The sequence below is a fragment of the Hyperolius riggenbachi genome, chromosome 12 (genome assembly GCF_040937935.1).
Source record: "Hyperolius riggenbachi isolate aHypRig1 chromosome 12, aHypRig1.pri, whole genome shotgun sequence".
Classification (NCBI taxonomy): Eukaryota; Metazoa; Chordata; class Amphibia; order Anura; family Hyperoliidae; genus Hyperolius; species Hyperolius riggenbachi.
In genome coordinates, this window is record NC_090657.1 from 201,581,105 (window position 1) to 201,599,498 (window position 18,394).

The window sequence follows — 18,394 nt, forward strand, 5'->3', positions numbered from 1 at the left end:
TCAGTGGGTGCTCTACCTCTGTGTCTTATTTGGTATTACAATTTGAAGGATTTTTTATGCTTAAACATGCGATGCACCACCTCTGTTCACATTGCTAGTAAAAATAAACAAAATGTCTCGTTTCTTTGTAATAAAAAAATAAATGTAATAAGATGTAAAAAAAAAAAACACATTTTAAAAACCGAAATAAAAACCATGAATAAAATGTTTTAAAGACGATGTACCTTGTTGGTGGCATTCAATAATGAAACTAATAAAATCATCCTTGGGCCTGCTTTACATTGTCCAGGGCAGATCTAGATGAGAGTTTAAAAATGATGGGCTTATATTTCTTTACTCCAAATTCTAGTTTTTGCCTTGAGCCATATTAGGTTGCCTGGGTGTGAGTTTCTGTCTTTAGGTTGATGTAGATTTCCATGTGATTGACAAGGTTGGTGTTAATTGCAGTATTGTCCATATGGTCATTGATACTATGCATTAAAGTGAGTCTGAAGCATAAAATAGAAAAAAAATGGATACTTACGTAAGGAGGGGGAACGCTCTGGGTCCTATAGAGCCTTTCCATTCCTCTCCTCATCTCCGTGTTCCCCCGCAGGCTCCTCTGTTTACATCTCCACCGTGGGAGGTTTCGGGAGGCTTTGGGAGCCCGAGTGCTTTGGAAGACATGCGGCTCTGTACTGCACACGTGCGAGAGATGGTGCTCGCTCATATGTAGTGTGGAGCGGCCTGTCTTCTGGAGCCCAAGTGCTCCTAAAGACTTCAGAAGCCCACCCGCAGCAGAAGAAAAAGCAGTCTCCCATTGGCCATGGGATGGAGACTGCTAATGGGGGAGCCTTTTTTTTCATTATGCTATAGACTCCCTTTAAAGCAGGGGTCAGGAACCATTTTGTCTGAGAGAGCCATAAACACCACATATTTAAAAATGTAATTCCGTGAGAGCCATACAATATGTTTCAAACTGAGACAGTAAGGCTCACGTCCCTGTTTTTCATGGTGATGTGTATACAGTTGATCCTCTGGGCAGCGTAAGTGTCAGACAAGTCTTCAGCTTCTCTTGGGTTTCAGCAACATCAGCAATTTCCCAGAGGGCCAGACAGGAGAAATACTGACTAACAGCTCGTACAACTAGCTAGCTGACTTTGGAGTTGATTCACTTTGTAGGACGAGATTCCCACACTTTGATTGGCCCAATAGGCTTCCTGTCAAGTGCAGGGATCTCGTCCTACAACATCACTGGACTTGACAGGATCTAGAGTGGGACAATTAGAGCAGCCTTTAGTTTTGGGGTAGCATGAATAAGTTAGTAGTGCATACTACAGCAGTAGCGTACCTACTTTGAAAATGTTACTTGCTCTGCCACACTAAGCTGTGCTGCTTGAGCAGTGTAGCTTAGTGAATCAATCCCCACTGATTTGTATGTGAGCCAGATGCAGCCATCAAAAGAGCCACATCTGGCTCCCGAGCCATACAAGGCCTGCGCTACCATAGAGGCAAAGGGGGCAATTGCCCCAGGGCCCCAGAGCTTGTAGGGGCCCCCAGTGGCTACAAGAGGAAAAAAATTTTCAAATCGACCTTATAGTTTTTGAGAAAATCGATTTTAAAGTTTCAAAGGAAAAAAAATACAAATTTTAAAACCTGCCGACTTTTAGGGTTTCTAGCATTTAAGGTGTATTTGCTATTAACCATTAATTTGCAGGATATGTTAAGGAGATCATTGGGAATAAGAGGAAAAAACTATTTTTCAAAAAGACCTTATAGTTTTTGAGAAAATCAATTTTAAAGTTTCGAAGGAAAAAAGTATACTTCTAAATGCGGTAAATGTCACTTTTAGTAGCAAACCTAACGGTAGTGTAATTTTACATGCATCAAAAGAAAGAGCAATACATTTCCTGACGAGGCTTCCTGGGGGTCCATACGCAGCCGCAGCGCTCTGGCCAGGAACGGATCTAGACCAAGTTGCGCCTGGGGCAAGGTCAGGTTTTGGCGCCCCATCCAAATTTTGCCGCCTTTTTAAGAATTCAACAAACTGCGCCTGGGGCAAGATACCCGCTTGCCCCCCCCCCCCACCCAGATCCGTCCCTGGCTTTGGCCAGGGATCACTATACAGCCGCAATATGGCTGCATGAAGATCCCTGCCATTTTTTCCTATTTTCCCAATTTTTTTTTATGTTTAGAGTGTGGGTTTTTTTTTTTTAATTATGTGGGGTCCTCCCTCCTGAAACTTTTTAACCCCTTGTCCCCCATGCAGGCTGGGGTAGCCAGAGTGTGGAGCTCCGACCGATTGAGGCTTCACACCCTGACTATACCAGCTGCAAAAAAGTCCCTTAATTTTTGTTCCGGGGAATCTGTTTGGGGGCCCCCCAGGTTTATTTTACTCTGGGGCCCCATTGTTGCTTAAACTGGCCCTGGAGCCATAGGTTCCCTACCCCTGCTTTAAAGGGAACCTAAGCTGAGAGGGATGTGGATTTTTCCTTTTAAAATAATAGCAGTTGCCTGACTCTTCCTGCTGATCCTATGTCTCGAATACTTTCAGCCACAGCCCCTCAACAAGCATGCAGATCAAGTGCTCTGTCTGAAGTCAGACTGGATTAGCTGCATGCTTGTTTCATGACTGTGATTCAGCCACTACTGAAGGCAGCCAAAGAGGACTGCAGGACTGCCAGGCAACTGGTATTGTTTAAAAGGAAACATCCATATCCCTCTTAGTTTAGGTTCCTTTTAAAGGGCGGTAAAGGTGAGATAGTTGGCACTGCAGCCTAAGATAGCCGATGCTGGGGTGATGTGGGTAGAGTTCACAACTTCCCTCGCTGTGGTGCAACCTGCGTGCTCTGATATGAGTAAAGGCAGCATGCATATAAATGAAGAGGATGAAAAGGATTCCAACATGTGAGGCACAAATTGCAGTACACGTAACAGCGTTTCTTTAACCACTTAAGGACTGCAGTCATAAAACCCCTTAAAGACCAGACACTTTTTTTTTCCATTCAGACCACTGCAGCTTTAACGGTTTATTGCTCGGTCATACAACCTACCACCTAAATGAATTTTACATCCTTTTCTTGTCACTAACACAGCTTTCTTTTGGTGCTATTTGATTGCTGCTAGGTTTTTTTTTTTTTTTTTTACACACAGTTGTCCATTTTACAGAGATATTTCTCCCACCCAGCATGGGTATGTGTAAAAATACACCCCAAAACACATTATACTATAGTACGGCGATACCACATGTGTGACACTTTTTTGCAGCCTAGGTGCGCTAAGGGGCCCAAAGTCCTATGAGTACCTTTAGGATTTTCCAGGTCATTTTGAGGCATTTGGTTTCTAGACTACTCCTCACGGTTTAGGGCCCCTAAAATGCCAGGGCAGTACAAGAACCCCACAAGTGACCCAATTTTAGAAAGACACTCCAAAGTATTCCGTTAGGAGTATGGTGAGTTCATAGATTTTATTTTTTGTCACAAGTTAGTGGAAAATGACACTTTGTGAAAAAAAAAAATTCCGCCAAGTGTCATTTTCCATTAAGTGTCATTTTCCACTAACTTGTGACAAAAAATACTTCTATGAACTCATCATACACCTAATGGAATACCTTTGGGTGTCTTCTTTCTAAAATGGGGTCACTTGTGGGGTTCCTATACTGCCCTGGCATTTTAGGGGCCCAAAACCGTGAGGAGTAGCCTGGAAATCAAATGCCTCAAAATGACTGTTCAGGGGTATAAGCATTTGCAAATATTGATGACAGGTGGTCTATGAGGGGCCGAAATTTTTGTGGAACTGGTCATAAGCAGGATGGCCTCTTAGATGGCAGGTTGTATTGGCACTGAAGTGCAGGAAGCACAGGATGTTCTCAAATTGTGACCTGGACTTGTCAGCAGAGAATATGGGCATGTGATGTATTGGGTGTTTAGACCAATAAGACCGCAATACATTATTTTTGACTAGACCCATATTAAGGAGAAGGCCCCAAAAAATATTAAGTTCGGAAACTTGGAGTGGTTTCCACCGAAAAGGCTGGGCATGTGTGAGGATCCGCTCGGCTGCCTGCGCAGGCAGGCAGCGTTTTGACCACTGTTCAGGTCTGCATTCTGCAGGTCTCTGGAAGAGAGACCTTTTGTCAGTTTTGCAGCTTGCTGCTGAGGAATTTGCATACGTTTGTCATGCAGATTGCCTAGCCACATCCTTTGTAGGCTTGCTCTATATATACCATGTGATATCACAGACCTGGGCTGGTCATAAGGGTTAGTCCTGTGAAACATTCCTGGAGTGTCAGCCCTGCTCATTATTTAAAGATTAGTTTAGAGTAATTCCTGGGACTGCACTAGGCAGGTTCCCTAGTGCAGTTAGGATTGCATATCTGTTTTGTTTGTCTGTTGCGATTGTCCTGTCCCAGCGGTGGTCGACAGGAAGTCGTTCTGATCTGTTGTTCTTGGAGTATAGCTGGAGCAGCGGTTGCTACCAGCTATCTCATCTGATCTGTCTTGCCAGGATCGCACTCGCCTTGCGCTAGTGCTGTGGATCCTTCTGGTCTGCTACTCTCTTGCTGTACTTGGATCGCACTCGCCTTGCGCTAGTGCTGTAGATCCTTCTGTTCTGTCTTCCTGGATCGCACTAGCCTCTTGCGCTAGTGCTGTGTATCATATCTCTCACTTATTCCTGTTTTCGTGTATCTGTCTTGTCTGCTACGAACGCTTGCTGGAGGCTCGGTGAGGTAACCGTTAAGCAAGCGCTCGCGTCCTCTGTTTTATGTTTCTGTCGGTGGTTAGTTAGGCGTGTTTGTCTCTTTTGTGCTTAACACGTGGAGACCGCGCATAAACGCGTGCACTGTTGCGATTGAGTGCGGTGTTTACGTTTAGTTAGCGTTTGTTATTTTCCTTATCTTCTCATTGTATATTTGCTGTGTCTTTGCTACTCTCGTGCTCTGCCTTGCTGTAGCCTTGTGTCACCTCTGGCAATCGCCTCTTTCGCGATTGCGTTCCTACTTTATATCTGCTGGTGTGTATGCACCGTCGCGGGTTGGCGACTAGTTTGGTGCACACACATACAATCTGTCCCTTTGCTCAATCTCATTCGCAATCGCTTCTCAGGCGATTGCGTTCTAACTCGGTTTCCTTTGTTGCGTGTCCGCCATCGCAGGTGGTGGCTAGATTGGTGGACATGCATACATTCCTCATCTGTGCTTATTCAGTCTTGTGTTGCTGTTAGCAATCGCCATCTCTGGCGATTGCCTTCTCACCTGTTCTTCTTGGTTGTGTGTTCATCGTCGCAGGGTGGCGACTAGTTTGGTGGACACACATACCCTCTGTCGCTTTGATCTCTCTCTTTCAGGGCTATCTTGCCCTGCGTTTCTTCCCTTCGTGCAATTCCTGTCTTGCGTCTGTGGCAGAGCAGAGGAGCTGTTCCTCTGCACTCCACAGCTCCACCTGCCGACAGGAAATTCCCTCTACAGGTGCATCGCACCTTTTGCTGGGTTCCCTCAAATTACAGGCTTGTGGAGGATTTCTGCAGTGTCAGCGCACGTCTTGGGCGCTGATCACGGAGAGAATTCCACAATCGTTACAGCATGGTAGCTTCTTGGATTGGTGGTTGCGTATTGTGTGGCATAAAGGTTGGTCTCAGCTACAATTAAGTCGTAGAGACCAGAAGTGATCAGGAAAAAATATTCTGTCACTGCGGTGGGGTGGGTGACTGTTTGGCCGGGTGATCAGAAGCCCGCAGGGGACAGAGTAGGACCTGATCTGATGGATAGGAGTGCAAGGGGGTGACAGGAGGTGATGGGTGTCTCAGGGATAGAAAAGATACAATCAATGCATTAGGGAGGTGATCGGAAGGGGATTTGAGGGGGATCTGAGGGTTTGGCTGAGTGATCAGAAGCTCACATGAAGCAAATTAGGGCTGATCTGATGGGTAGGTGTGCTAGGGGGTGACAGGTGTTGACAGGAGGTGATTGATGGGTGTCTCAGGGTGTGATTACAGAGGGGAATAGATGCAAGCAATGCACTGGGGAGGTGATCAGGGGGAAGGTCTGAGTGTGGACGGGTGTTTGGGTGCCTGCAAGGGGCAGATTAGGGTCTGATTTGATGGGTAGCAGTGACAGGTGGTGACGGGGTGATTGATAGGTGATCAGGGTGTGATTAGAGGGGAGAACAGATGTAAGCAATGTACTGGCGAGGTGATCAGGGGGGGGGGGGTCTGAGGGCACTCTGAGGGTGTGGGCGGGTAATTTGGTGCCCGCAAGGGGCAGATGAGGGTCTGATTTGATAGGTAGCAGTGACAGGGGGTGATTGATGGGTGATCAGTGGGTGATTAGAGGGGAAAACAGATGTAAACAATGCACTTGGGAGGTGATCTGAGGGTGGGTCTGTGGGCGGTTGATCAGGTGCCTGCAAGGGGCAGTTAAAGGTCTGAATTGGTGATTGACAGGTGATCAGTGGGCAATAACAGGGGAGAATAGATGAATACAGTAAATCGGGGGGGGGGGGTTGCCTGGGGAGGATCTGAGGGTGTGGGGTAATCTGGAGCCCCCAGGGGGCTGGTTTAGGACCTAATCTAAAACATAGCATTGACAGATAGTGACAGGGGGTGATTGATGGATGGGTGATTAGGGGGGTTATTGGGTGCAAACAGTGGTCTGAGGGGGTGATCAGGAGGGGTCTGAGGGGTGCTGTGGGAGATCAGGGGGATAAGATCAGTGTGCTTTGGTGTTTACTAGGGGGGGCTGCCTCCTGCCTTGGTGGTCCCTCGATCACTGGGACCACCAGGGCAGGAGGCAGCCTGTATAATACACTTTGTAATGTATACACTTTGTTTGCGGCAGATCGGGGTTAACAACCCGCCGGCGCTTCTAAACAGCCGGCATGTTGATGTCACAGGTGGGCGGAGTCTAATGCCGGCAGATGCGCGTCATCCCTGGCTAATTAGTCCCCCAGATGCTGCCTCCGATTGGCGTTACGTGGTCCTTGGGGTGCCACTTTGCCGACGCCTATAGGTAGTGGGCTGTAGGCAAGTGGTTAAAAGTCACATACCATATCTGAAGTGGGTGATGCAGTGAGTGCTGGGGACAAATTGCCTGACGGCCGTTTCATGCTAACAATGCGCTTCTACAGTTTAGCCTCCGTAGAAGCGCATTTTAAGTGCGAAACAGCCGTCAGGCAATTTGTCCCCTGCACTCATCGCATCGCCCACTTTAGATATGCTATGTGAATTTTAAAGAAACGTGGTTATGTGTACTGCATGTTGGAAACACACCAAGGCAATTACACCAAGCGTTGCTTTTTAGTAGGAGGGCTTTTTGGTTCCTTTTATCCCCCTATACATTCCTAGTAGTTTGGGTCATCCTGAGCTGCTTGGTTACTCTGTTGTACTGGTCCAAGCCCTATTTCATACAGCCTTATCAATCCCTGCCAGGTACTGATGAGGACCAAAAGTCGAAAACAGGCTGTCTACATGTGGGTTTGATATGGCTGTGTAAAATTTAAAGCTATAGGCTTGTTATACACTAGCGGTTCTGGATGCTTGCTTGGCTTAACAAGGGTGAAAAGGGATCATTTGCATATTTAGTAGTAGTGCATTGTGGGTAAGCACAAAGGTTCATTTATAACTGATTTATTGCAAATTTCCTTCTGTTTTAAGAAGGCAATTACACCAATGTTGGAATAAAAGCACCCGCAGTGCCAATTATCCTTTTCATTTTCTTCATTTATATCCCTTTAACCACTTGAGGACCTAGGGCTTTCTACCCCTTAAGGACCGGCCACTTTTTTTCCATTCAGACCACTGCAGCTTTCACGGTTTATTGCTCGCTCATACAACCTACCACCTAAATGAAATTTGGCTCCTTTTCTTCTCACTAATAAAGCTTTCTTTTGGTGCTATTTGATTGCTCCTGCGATTTTTACTTTTTATTATATTCAGCAAAAAAGACATGAATTTTGGCAAAAAAATGATTTTTTTAACTTTCTGTGCTGACAGTTTTCAAATAAAGTAAAATTTCTGTATACATGCAGCGCGAAAAATGTGGACAAACATGTTTTTGATTAAAAAAAACCATTCAGCGTATATTTATTGGTTTGGGTAAAAGTTATAGCGTTTACAAACTATGGTGCAAAAAGTGAATTTTCCCATTTTCAAGCATCTATGACTTTTCTGACCCCCTGTCATGTTTCATGAGGGGCTAGAATTCCAGGATAGTATAAATGCCCCCCAAATGACCCCATTTTGGAAAGAAGACATCCCAAAGTATTCACTGAGAGGCATAGTGAGTTCATAGAAGATATTATTTTTTGTCACAAGTAAGCGGAAAATGACACTTTGTGAGAAAAAAAAAAAGTTTCCATTTCTTCTAACTTGCGACAAAAAAAAAATGAAATCTGCCACGGACTCACCATGCCCCTCTCTGAATACCTTGAAGGGTCTACTTTCCAAAATGGGGTCATTTGTGGGGTGTTTACTGTCCTGACATTTTGGGGGGTGCTAAATTGTAAGCACCCCTGTAAAGCCTAAAGGTGCTCATTGGACTTTGGACCCCTTACCACAGTTAGGCTGCAAAAAAGTGCCACACATGTGGTATTGCCATACTCAGGAGAAGTATTATAATGTGTTTTGGGGTGTATTTTTACACATACCCATGCTGGGTGGAAGAAATATCTCTGTAAATGACAATTTTTTAATTTTTTTACACACAATTGTCCATTTACAGAGGTATTTCTCCCACCCAGCATGGGTATGTGTAAAAATACACCCCAAAACACATTATACTACTTCTCCCGAGTACGGCGGTACCACATGTGTGGCACTTTTTTACACCCAAAGTACGCTGAGGGGCCCAAAGTCCAATGAGTACCTTTAGGATTTCACAGGTCATTTTGCGGAATTTGATTTCCAGACTACTCCTCACGGTTTAGGGCCCCTAAAATGCCAGGGCAGTATAGGAACCCCACAAATGACCCCATTTTAGAAAGAAGACACCCCAAGGTATTCCGTTAGTAGCATAGCGAGTTCATGGAAGATTTTATTTTTTGTCAAAAGTTAGCGGAAAATTGATTTTTATTGTTTTTTTCACAAAGTGTCATTTTCCACTAACTTTTGACAAAAAATAAAATCTTCTATGAACTCGCTATGCTACTAACGGAATACCTTGGGGTGTCTTCTGTCTAAAATGGGGTCATTTGTGGGGTTCCTATACTGCCCTGGCATTTTAGGGGCCCTAAACCGTGAGGAGTAGTCTGGAAATCAAATTCCGCAAAATGACCTGTGAAAGCCTTAAGGTGCTAATTGGACTTTGGGCCCTTTAGCGCAGTTAGGGTGCAAAAAAGTGCCACACATGTGGTATCGCCGTACTCGGGAGAAGTAGTACAATGTGTTTTGGGGTGTATTTTTACACATACCCATGCTGGGTGGGAGAAATACCTCTGTAAATGACAATCTTTTGATTTTTTTTTACACACAATTGTCCATTTACAGAGATATTTCTCCCACCCAGCATGGGTATGTGTAAAAATTCACCCCAAAACACATTGTACTACTTCTCCCGAGTACGGTGATACCACGTGTGGCACTTTTTTGCACCCTAACTGCGCTAAAGGGCCCAAAGTCCAATGAGCACCTTTAGGCTTTCACAGGTCATTTTGCGGAATTTGATTTCCAGACTACTCCTCACGGTTTAGGGCCCCTAAAATGCCAGGGCAGTATAGGAACCCCACAAATGACCCTATTTTAGAAAGAAGACACCCCAAGGTATTCCGTTAGGAGTATGGTGAGTTCATAGAAGATTTTATTTTTTGTCAAAAGTTAGTGGAAAATGACACTTTGTGGGAAAAAAACAATAAAAATCAATTTTCCGCTAACTTTTGACAAAAAATAAAATCTTCTATGAACTTACCATACTCCTAACGGAATACCTTTGGGTGTCTTCTTTCTAAAATGGGGTCATTTGTGGGGTTCCTATACTGCCCTGGCATTTTAGGGGCCCTAAGCCGTGAGGAGGAGTCTGGAAATCAAATTCCGCAAAATGACCTGTGAAATCCTAAAGGTGCTCATTGGACTTTGGGCCCTTTAGCGCAGTTAGGGTGCAAAAAAGTGCCACACATGTGGTATCACCGTACTCGGGAGAAGTAGTACAATGTGTTTTGGGGTGAATTTTTACACATACCCATGCTGGGTGGGAGAAATATCTCTGTAAATGGACAATTGTGTGTAAAAAAATCAAAAGATTTTCATTTACAGAGGTATTTCTCCCACCCAGCATGGGTATGTGTAAAAATACACCCCAAAACACATTGTACTACTTCTCCTGAGTACGGCGATACCACATGTGTGGCACTTTTTTGCACCCTAACTGCTCTAAGGGGCCCAGAGTCCAATGGGTACCTTTAGGCTTTACAGGGGTGCTCATAATTTAGCACCCCGCCCACTTGCCAGGACAGTTAACAAACCCCACAAATGACCCCATTTTGGAAAGAATACACAACAAGGTATCCCATGAGGGTAATGGTGAGGTCATTGAAAATTTTATTTTTTGTCACAAGTAAACGGAAAATGACACTTTGTTAAAAAAAAAAATAAAAAAAAAATTCTGCTAACTTGTGACAAAAACTAAAATCTTTTATGAACTCACCGTGCACCTCACATAATACTTTAGGGTGTCCTCTTTCCAAAATGGGGTCAATTGTGGAGTCTGTCCTGGCATTTTAGGGTCTCTGCAATCATTACATGTATGGCCAGTATTAGGAGTTTCTGCTATACTCCTTATATTGGGTATACAAGTAAGGCACTCTGGGCTGAAAGGAAAAATGAACGGCAAACATACCTTGCTCCACATCAATGGCAGTGATAACCTCAGGAGAGAGACACCCCGTGCCACCCTGCACTCAGGGTGAGCCACCAACTTATGTGACTGGGCCTCAGAACTTTAGTATACAGCATTATGCCTGTAGGATACAGAAATATGCCTGCCAATAGAGATGACTCTGTGTGGCATTAAAGCATCATCATAGGCCCAAATCACATATAAACCGGGGGTGTCCACACTCAAGGGAAATTCAAACATGCCGTCTTATATCGCCAACCCAGGACAGATCAGCAATATCAAGCATGGAAACCGATCCTTCTTCCCACTTTTATGCTTACCCGTTATTTTTGGTTTTCAAGCTCACCTCTCCTCCACCTGGGACATTGTGCGAAAGACCAGTGAGTGTGTGCCTACTCCTGTGTCTGGAGTTCCCTAGGTTCTAATAGTGTACCTGCTCGTGGTACCTCTCAAAGCACTCCCCTATGCATAGGCCAGGCTGGTCAGGACAGCGGGGACAATAAAAACTGGTGTCATTCCTTCTTCCAGTCCTGCTGCAGACACGACAACGTTTTCTTCGGATGCGTTGACCTGGGGCACACGGAATCTGATAGGCGTAATGCCTACCATGCAGTCGGCTAGTTGCATCTGGGGGGGGGGGGGCTGGCACCTCCTGGATACAGGATGTCCAGAATGATCTGTTCCTGAAATTGGAGGAAAGATCCAGTTCTCCCAGCCTTACTGTAGAGAACAAAGCTGTTGTAAACTGCCAATTGAATCAGATAAAAAGACACTTTCTTATACCAGCGTCTTGTTTTCCGGGTATCTAAATAGGGCGCTAACCTCTGGTCATTGAAGTCCACCCCTCCCATGTTGACATTATATTCGTGGACGACAAGGGGCTTTTCAATGACCTTAGTTGCCCGTTGAATTTGGACTGTCGTGTCTGTGTGAATGGTGGACAGAAAGTAAACGTCCCTCTTGTCCTTCCATTTCACCGCGAGCAGGTCTTCAGTACGCAAGGCGGCCCTCTGCCCCCGTTGAAGTCTGGTGGTAACGAGCCGTTGGGGGAAGCCCTGGCGACTAGGCCGCGCAGTGCCACAGCATCGGATTCCTTCTAACTTTAAGTGCTGAAAGAGGGCCACACTTGTGTAATAATTGTCCACAAAAAGATGGTACCCCTTCCGGAACAAGGGTGACACCAAGTCCCACACAACCTTTCCACTGCTCCCCAGGTAGTCAGGGCATCCGACCGGCTCCAATTTTGAGTCTTTTCCCTCATAGACCCTAAAACGACATGTATAGCCTGTGGCCCTTTCACAGAGCTTATACAGTTTCACCCCATACCGGGCGCGCTTGCTTGGGATGTACTGTTTGATGCCAAGGCGCCCGGTAAAGCGTAAGAGGGACTCGTCTACGCAGATGTTCTGTTCAGGGATATAAGCATCTGCAAATGTTGAGGACAGGTGGTCTATGAGGGGCCGAATTTTGTGGAGCCGGTCATAAGCAGGGTCTCCCCTTTCAAGACAGGTTTCGTCGTCATTGAAGTGCAGGAAGCGCAGGATGGACTCAAATCGTGTCCTGGACATGGCAGCAGGGTACAAGGGAACATGATGTACTGGGTTCGTAGACCAATACGACCGCAATACATTTTGTTTCATTAGTCCCAAGTGAAGGATAAGGGCCAAAAAGATTTTAATGTCGGAAACTTGGACTGGTTTCCACCCGTAAGGCTGGGCATACATGCTCTCCGGGTGCTCGGTGATGAATTGTGTGGCTTTACGATTGGTCTCAACCACAATTAAGTCCAGGAGAACCTGGGTGATGAACAGCTGCAAAAAGTCTAGGGCCGTTCCTAGATGAGCTGTCGCCACCTGGACTCCAGACTGGGCGGTGAAAGGGGGCACTACGGGTGCGGCGGAATCAGGGGATTGCCAATCTGGTTGTGCCAGCACCTCTGGGAGTCTATGGGTACTACGGGCCCGTCTTCTTTTTGGTGGCTGCGACGGGGGTACTACTGCACTTGCCACCGTACCAGTTTCCACTTCCATGCTGACGCTCACCACTTCGCCAGGGTCTACGGAAGCACTGGCACTAAGTCCAGGAGATGCTGCGCTGCTGGTGCCTGCCTCACCAAGAAAACTATCAACAGCGCTAGCACCACCCTGCTGCCCTTGAGGCGGATCCTGCGCCACCTGCGGTCTAACGACTTGGGGTCTGGTACGCCTGGCTCTAGCCGGGACCATAGCCTCGTCATCACTATCGGTCAGGGAACCACTGCTTTCTACAGGTTCAAATTCGGACCCGGAAGATTCGACGGATGATTCTTCCCAAAAGAACTCATCCGACTGGTCCATGTACCTGTATACCTCGTCATCGGAAAGCCCCCTTCTTGCCATTTTGGATTGCTAAATTTATGGGGTTTTCCTCCGAGACTACCCAGAAAAAAAGAGCACCTACCTAGAAAAAAGGGAGTATTTGAGAGGTATTGGGGTTGGTGGGAAGTGGGGTCTCAGAGGACAATCAAATACAATTACAGCACAATCGACTCCAATCACAGCACAATCAAATCTGATGCACTTGGAAGGTGATGGGGGGAGGGTGGGATTGGGTGTGGCGGGAAGTGGGGTCTCAGGCAATCAAACAATCACGGGGCAATCGAAGCCGATCACGGGACAATCAAATACAATTACAGCACAATCGACTCCAATCACAGCCCAATCAAATCTGATGCACTCGGAAGGTGATGGGGGGAGGGTGGGATTGGGTGTGGCGGGAAGTGGGGTCTCAGGCAATCAAACAATCACGGGGCAATCGAAGCCGATCACGGGACAATCAAATACAATTACAGCACAATCGACTCCAATCACAGCACAAGCAAATCTGATGCACTCGGAAGGTGGTGGTTGGAGGTGGTGGGGGGAGGGTGGGGTTGGGTGTGGTGGGGGGGGGGGGGGGGGGAGGGGGAGGGTGGGGTTGGGTGTGGTGGGAAGTGGGGTCTCAGGCAATCAAACAATCACGGGACAATCGAAGCAGATCACGGGACAATCAAATACAATCGCAGCCCAATCAAATACAAGCGCAGCACAATCGAATACAAGCGCAGCACAGTCAAAAACAATGCACTTGGACGGTGATTAGGGGGGGGGGTCTGAGGGCGATTTGAGGGGGTGGGGGGTTGATCAGGAGCCTGCACGGGGCAGACTGAGTCCTGATCTGATGAGAGGCAGACACAGGGGGTTACTGATCGCAGATCAGTTAGTGATTGCTGGGGAGGACAGATGTAAACAAAGAGCAGGGGATGTAATCAGAAGGGGGGTATGAGGGCAATCGAGGGCCTGGGCAGGTGATCGGTTACCCCCGCGGGGCAGTTAGGGTCTGCTCTGATGGGTGGGGGTGCCGAGGGGTGATGGACAGGTGATAGACAGGTGATCAGAGGGGGATCAGAGGGGGATCAGGGGGTAAGGTAGCTGTATACAGATGTATACAGTATACAGGGGGGTAGTCTGGGATGGGGTGTGGGGGTGATCTAAAGGTAGGGGGGGGGGAATCAGGGGTGACTAGGTGGCAGTTAGGGACCTAAACTAAGGGGCAGCGTCGCTAGTTAGTGGCAGGTGGGGGGGTGGGGGTTTTGTAGGGGTGCAAGGGTGCTAGGCAGGGGTCTGCTGGGGTGATCAGGGGGGGTATGAGGCCTGGGGTGGGTCATCAGGGAGGCTGAGGGCAAAAAACAGCTGTGTTGTATATACTCACAATGTGCTTCCTCCTCGCTGGTGGTCTCTGCAACAATGAGACCACGAGGCGAGGAGGAAGCACGTATAAGGCACTTTGTTTACTTAACAAAGTGCCTTATACATTCTGATTGGCGGATCCCCGAGATCCCTCCGCTCGCCGGCGCTGCTAAGTGGCCGGCGAGCAGAGGCAAAATGCCGGGCTTCCGACTCCCGGCGGAGGATCGCGTCACTGATGACGCGATCGCTCCGCCCACGCCCATACAAGGACCGCCGCATTTTGTCTATACGGCGGTCCTTGCGGCGTCAGCTTCCCGGCCGCCATTTGTCTATATGGCGGTCGGGAAGCAGTTAAAGGGAACCTAAAGCGAGTCTTCCATATTTTTTCCATTTTTTAAAGGGAAACTTCAGCCTAAACAAACATACTGTCATTAAGTTACATTTGTCAGAATAGATAGGTAATATAATTTTTTACCCACCCTGTTTTAAAAGAACAGGCAAATGTTTGTGATTCATGGGGCTGCTATCTTTTTGGTTGAAAGGAGGTGACAGGGAGCAGGAGACAGTTCCAACTGTCCTGTGTCCTGATACTTCCTCCCAGCTGCACACGCTAGGCTTCAAATGTCAAATTCAAAATGTAAAAAAAAAAAAAAAAATTTGCACCAAAACAGCAGAACGAGAGTAACAACATCAGAAATCCCATCATGCTTTGCACAGCATCAGGGGAAAAAAGCCCGGGCAGTTTTCTTCTGTGCAGCTAAAAATGAGGCTTGGATAAGAGAAACAAAGTTCTCATGCCGTGAAACTGTTAAAGGAACACCAGGCCTTTTCAGTGCTGCTGAGTCGATTTTTAGTCTGGAGGTTCACTTTAAGCAATACCAGTTGCCTGGCTGTCCTGCTGCTGATCTCTATGGCTGCAGTGGTATCTGAATCACACACCTGACTCAAGTAGCTTATCCAGTCAGACTTCCGTCAGAGCACCTGATCTGCATGCTTGTTCAAGGTCTATGGCTCAGGCCATGTGTACAGTGGTGTAGCAGCCTCTTTGTAATGGGGCTTACTGCACTGCAATGCACCAAATATGCACTTTTAACAGTGCGGTACTAGGGTTGCGGTGTGGTAACTGCATGCAGGTTAACAGGTACAGTGTAGCACACTTTTCATTGACTGTATGCAACGCTTTGTGGCCATAACGTGCAGTACTACCATTCCATTCTGTTTTTTTCCTGTTATACAAGGAATACAGCAGATTGTCCCAGTGTGAACACGGCCTCAGGCTAGGATCATGGTGGGCAGAATCACTAGCATTGTGGAAAACCTATGCTTTTTTGCCCACAATGAAAGTCTATGGACAGCACTACAAAATGCATGGAAAAAGCACATAAGGTATTTCATTGGAGATGCAGAGGACTGCGGTTTTACATGCCTTTTTGATGTTTCTTATTAAATATGATGCTGTATTTTACTCCATTGAAAAAGTGAAATGCACTAAAAACACATGAAAAATGCAGTTGCATACATAAAAGCATGAAAAACTATAGAAACACAAAATGTAAAGAACACATGGTTTTCTGCACTGCCTAGCGTGTTCCTAACCTCGCAGTATTAGAGACACAGGATCAAGGGAACAGCCAGGCAACTCTCTCTGTAAGAACCAAGGTACATCTTCTTGCACTGCCATCAGTTACAATAAACAATTACCGACTTCAACTCATTATAGTAGACAGCAGAGATGGCAAATATGTTGGCAAAAAATCTGGCTTGCATGCAAAAATTTTATGCAGCTTGAATTAAACCAAATGCACCTCCTGCTGAAATTGATTGGCACAGTTCCAAGCTGCCTACAAATCAGGGGTGGTCTCTCCATGAAGCAACGTGAAACACGGGCTTCAGGGCGGCAACAATTAGAGGGCGGCCCCTCACCAAATGTCCCCCCTCCTCACACTGTCCTTCTACCCTCCCTAGGTGCGCAGCGCTGCTTCATTAAACTGCTCTCAGCGTTTCAGCGATGGGATCTCCATCCACCCATCCAGCCTCCTGTATCCATGGCTACAGGTTGGGTCACATGAGGCACTGCTGTAGTCAGAGAGGAAGCAGCACTTCACGTGTAGCTGGTGAACCCATCGCTAATCTGCTGGGGGTGGGTGTATGAGGTGACGTGCATTCTGGGGATCAGATGCTGCAGGCCAGCAGGGAGGAGATGCTGTCTTGGAGGAAGCAGAGGGAGGTAAGCGAGTGGCAGGGCCTACAATGTACAGCCCGATGTGTCTTCCCTATCCGGTCCGGCTTTGCACAGACATCTGTTGGGGGATGAGTGTTGGTGGGGTGCCCTCACAATGTATTGCTTCAGGTTGCAAAAAGTCTATAACCGGCCCTGCTACAACTTAGAAATACATTTCCATGCAGGTCGACATGCTTTTGCTTTGCAGTGCGACATTCTGATTTACAAAGTAGGAGTTATGACGCACCACAACGCTCCACTGTGGTGGACACCTACATAGCGTTGTCTATCGCATTGGACTCAAATACAAAAATGATTTGGCAAAAGACTTACAACTGGGAAATGGTTTAGTGAGTTTGTAAAGATCATCTATAGACACTCCAAGTTTTACTGCAGGAATTTGCAATTATGGGGTAAGACAAATGTATTTCCTCTTTACTTTACAGAGTTGTTGATGTCCACAAGCAGCACCCTGGGTTATTAGCAGGCGCTTGGGTTAGTGTGGTGGTATATGGGTACACAGGCTGTAGAACCTGGGTTTGACTTACAGTGGTAGCAGTGGTTTTCTCTCTAGGTATGGTGTAGATTTGATGATCCATGAAAAATTCATCTCCTAATATCTAGTCCTGGCTTTGGCTGGGGGGGGCGTAATTAGCAGCTAGGCAAATCTCTGGCAAAGTGTAGTAAACCCAAGTTCCAGCCTTCTTGGCTTTTACCGAGTTAGGTCTTCCTTCTACCAGTGATTGAACTATGATGGGAAACTTCAAATCCTGGATGGACTCCAAGTATACTGCTGAAAGACCTGAGTTGTAACTCCTCTGAGTGGAGGCCTTATGGCCATGGACAAGCCACCTGCATCACAGAATAGTATGGAACTGGCCATTGCTTGGTGTTTTGTACATCTGACAATGTTTTTATTTGGCTGCTTTGCTCAGGACAGCCCACTACAAAAGTTATAAATAAAAAAAATGTATCTGACTATTCTTTATAACAAATTACTTTGATCCATTCGATCAATAGGAAATTTGGAACCACAGGGTTTAGAACCAATAATTCTTCTATTGCAGGCTAGAGCAGCAACTGTCTGAGACACCAGCTCCTCTTGTACTTGAACCTGCTCTTGGTTTGGGTTAGTGTTGTGCTATATGGGTACTCAGGCTGTACCTATGGAGACCCGGGTTTTAATCATTGTGGTAGCAGTATTTTACTCCTTAGGTGTGTGTAGATTTGATGATCCATGAGAAATGTATCTCCTGGCATTTAGCTCAAGTGATCATCAGCCAGTAAATGCATTTAGAAGGTGTTGAAAGTTGTGGTTCAAGCCTTGTTGTTTTTTTTTTTTTTTTTACAAAGTTGAGAGCAGTCAGGAGAAGGAGATAGCTCAGTGGTATGGGTCTCTGACAGCAGTGCTGAGAAGCCTGAGTTTAATCCTGGTGGAGATTCTGGCTCTAATCTTGTTATCTCTTTATTAAGCTGTCAAGCTGTTCTACTTGTGAAATAGGATGGATGAGCACATATGGAGAGGAGAAGGACATAGCTCAGTGGTGTGGGTCTCTGACAGCAGTGCAGAGAGACATGAGTTCAATCCTGGTGGATATTCTTGCTCTAATCTTGTTATCTCTTTATTAACGTTTCAAGCAGTTCTATGTGTGAAATAGGATG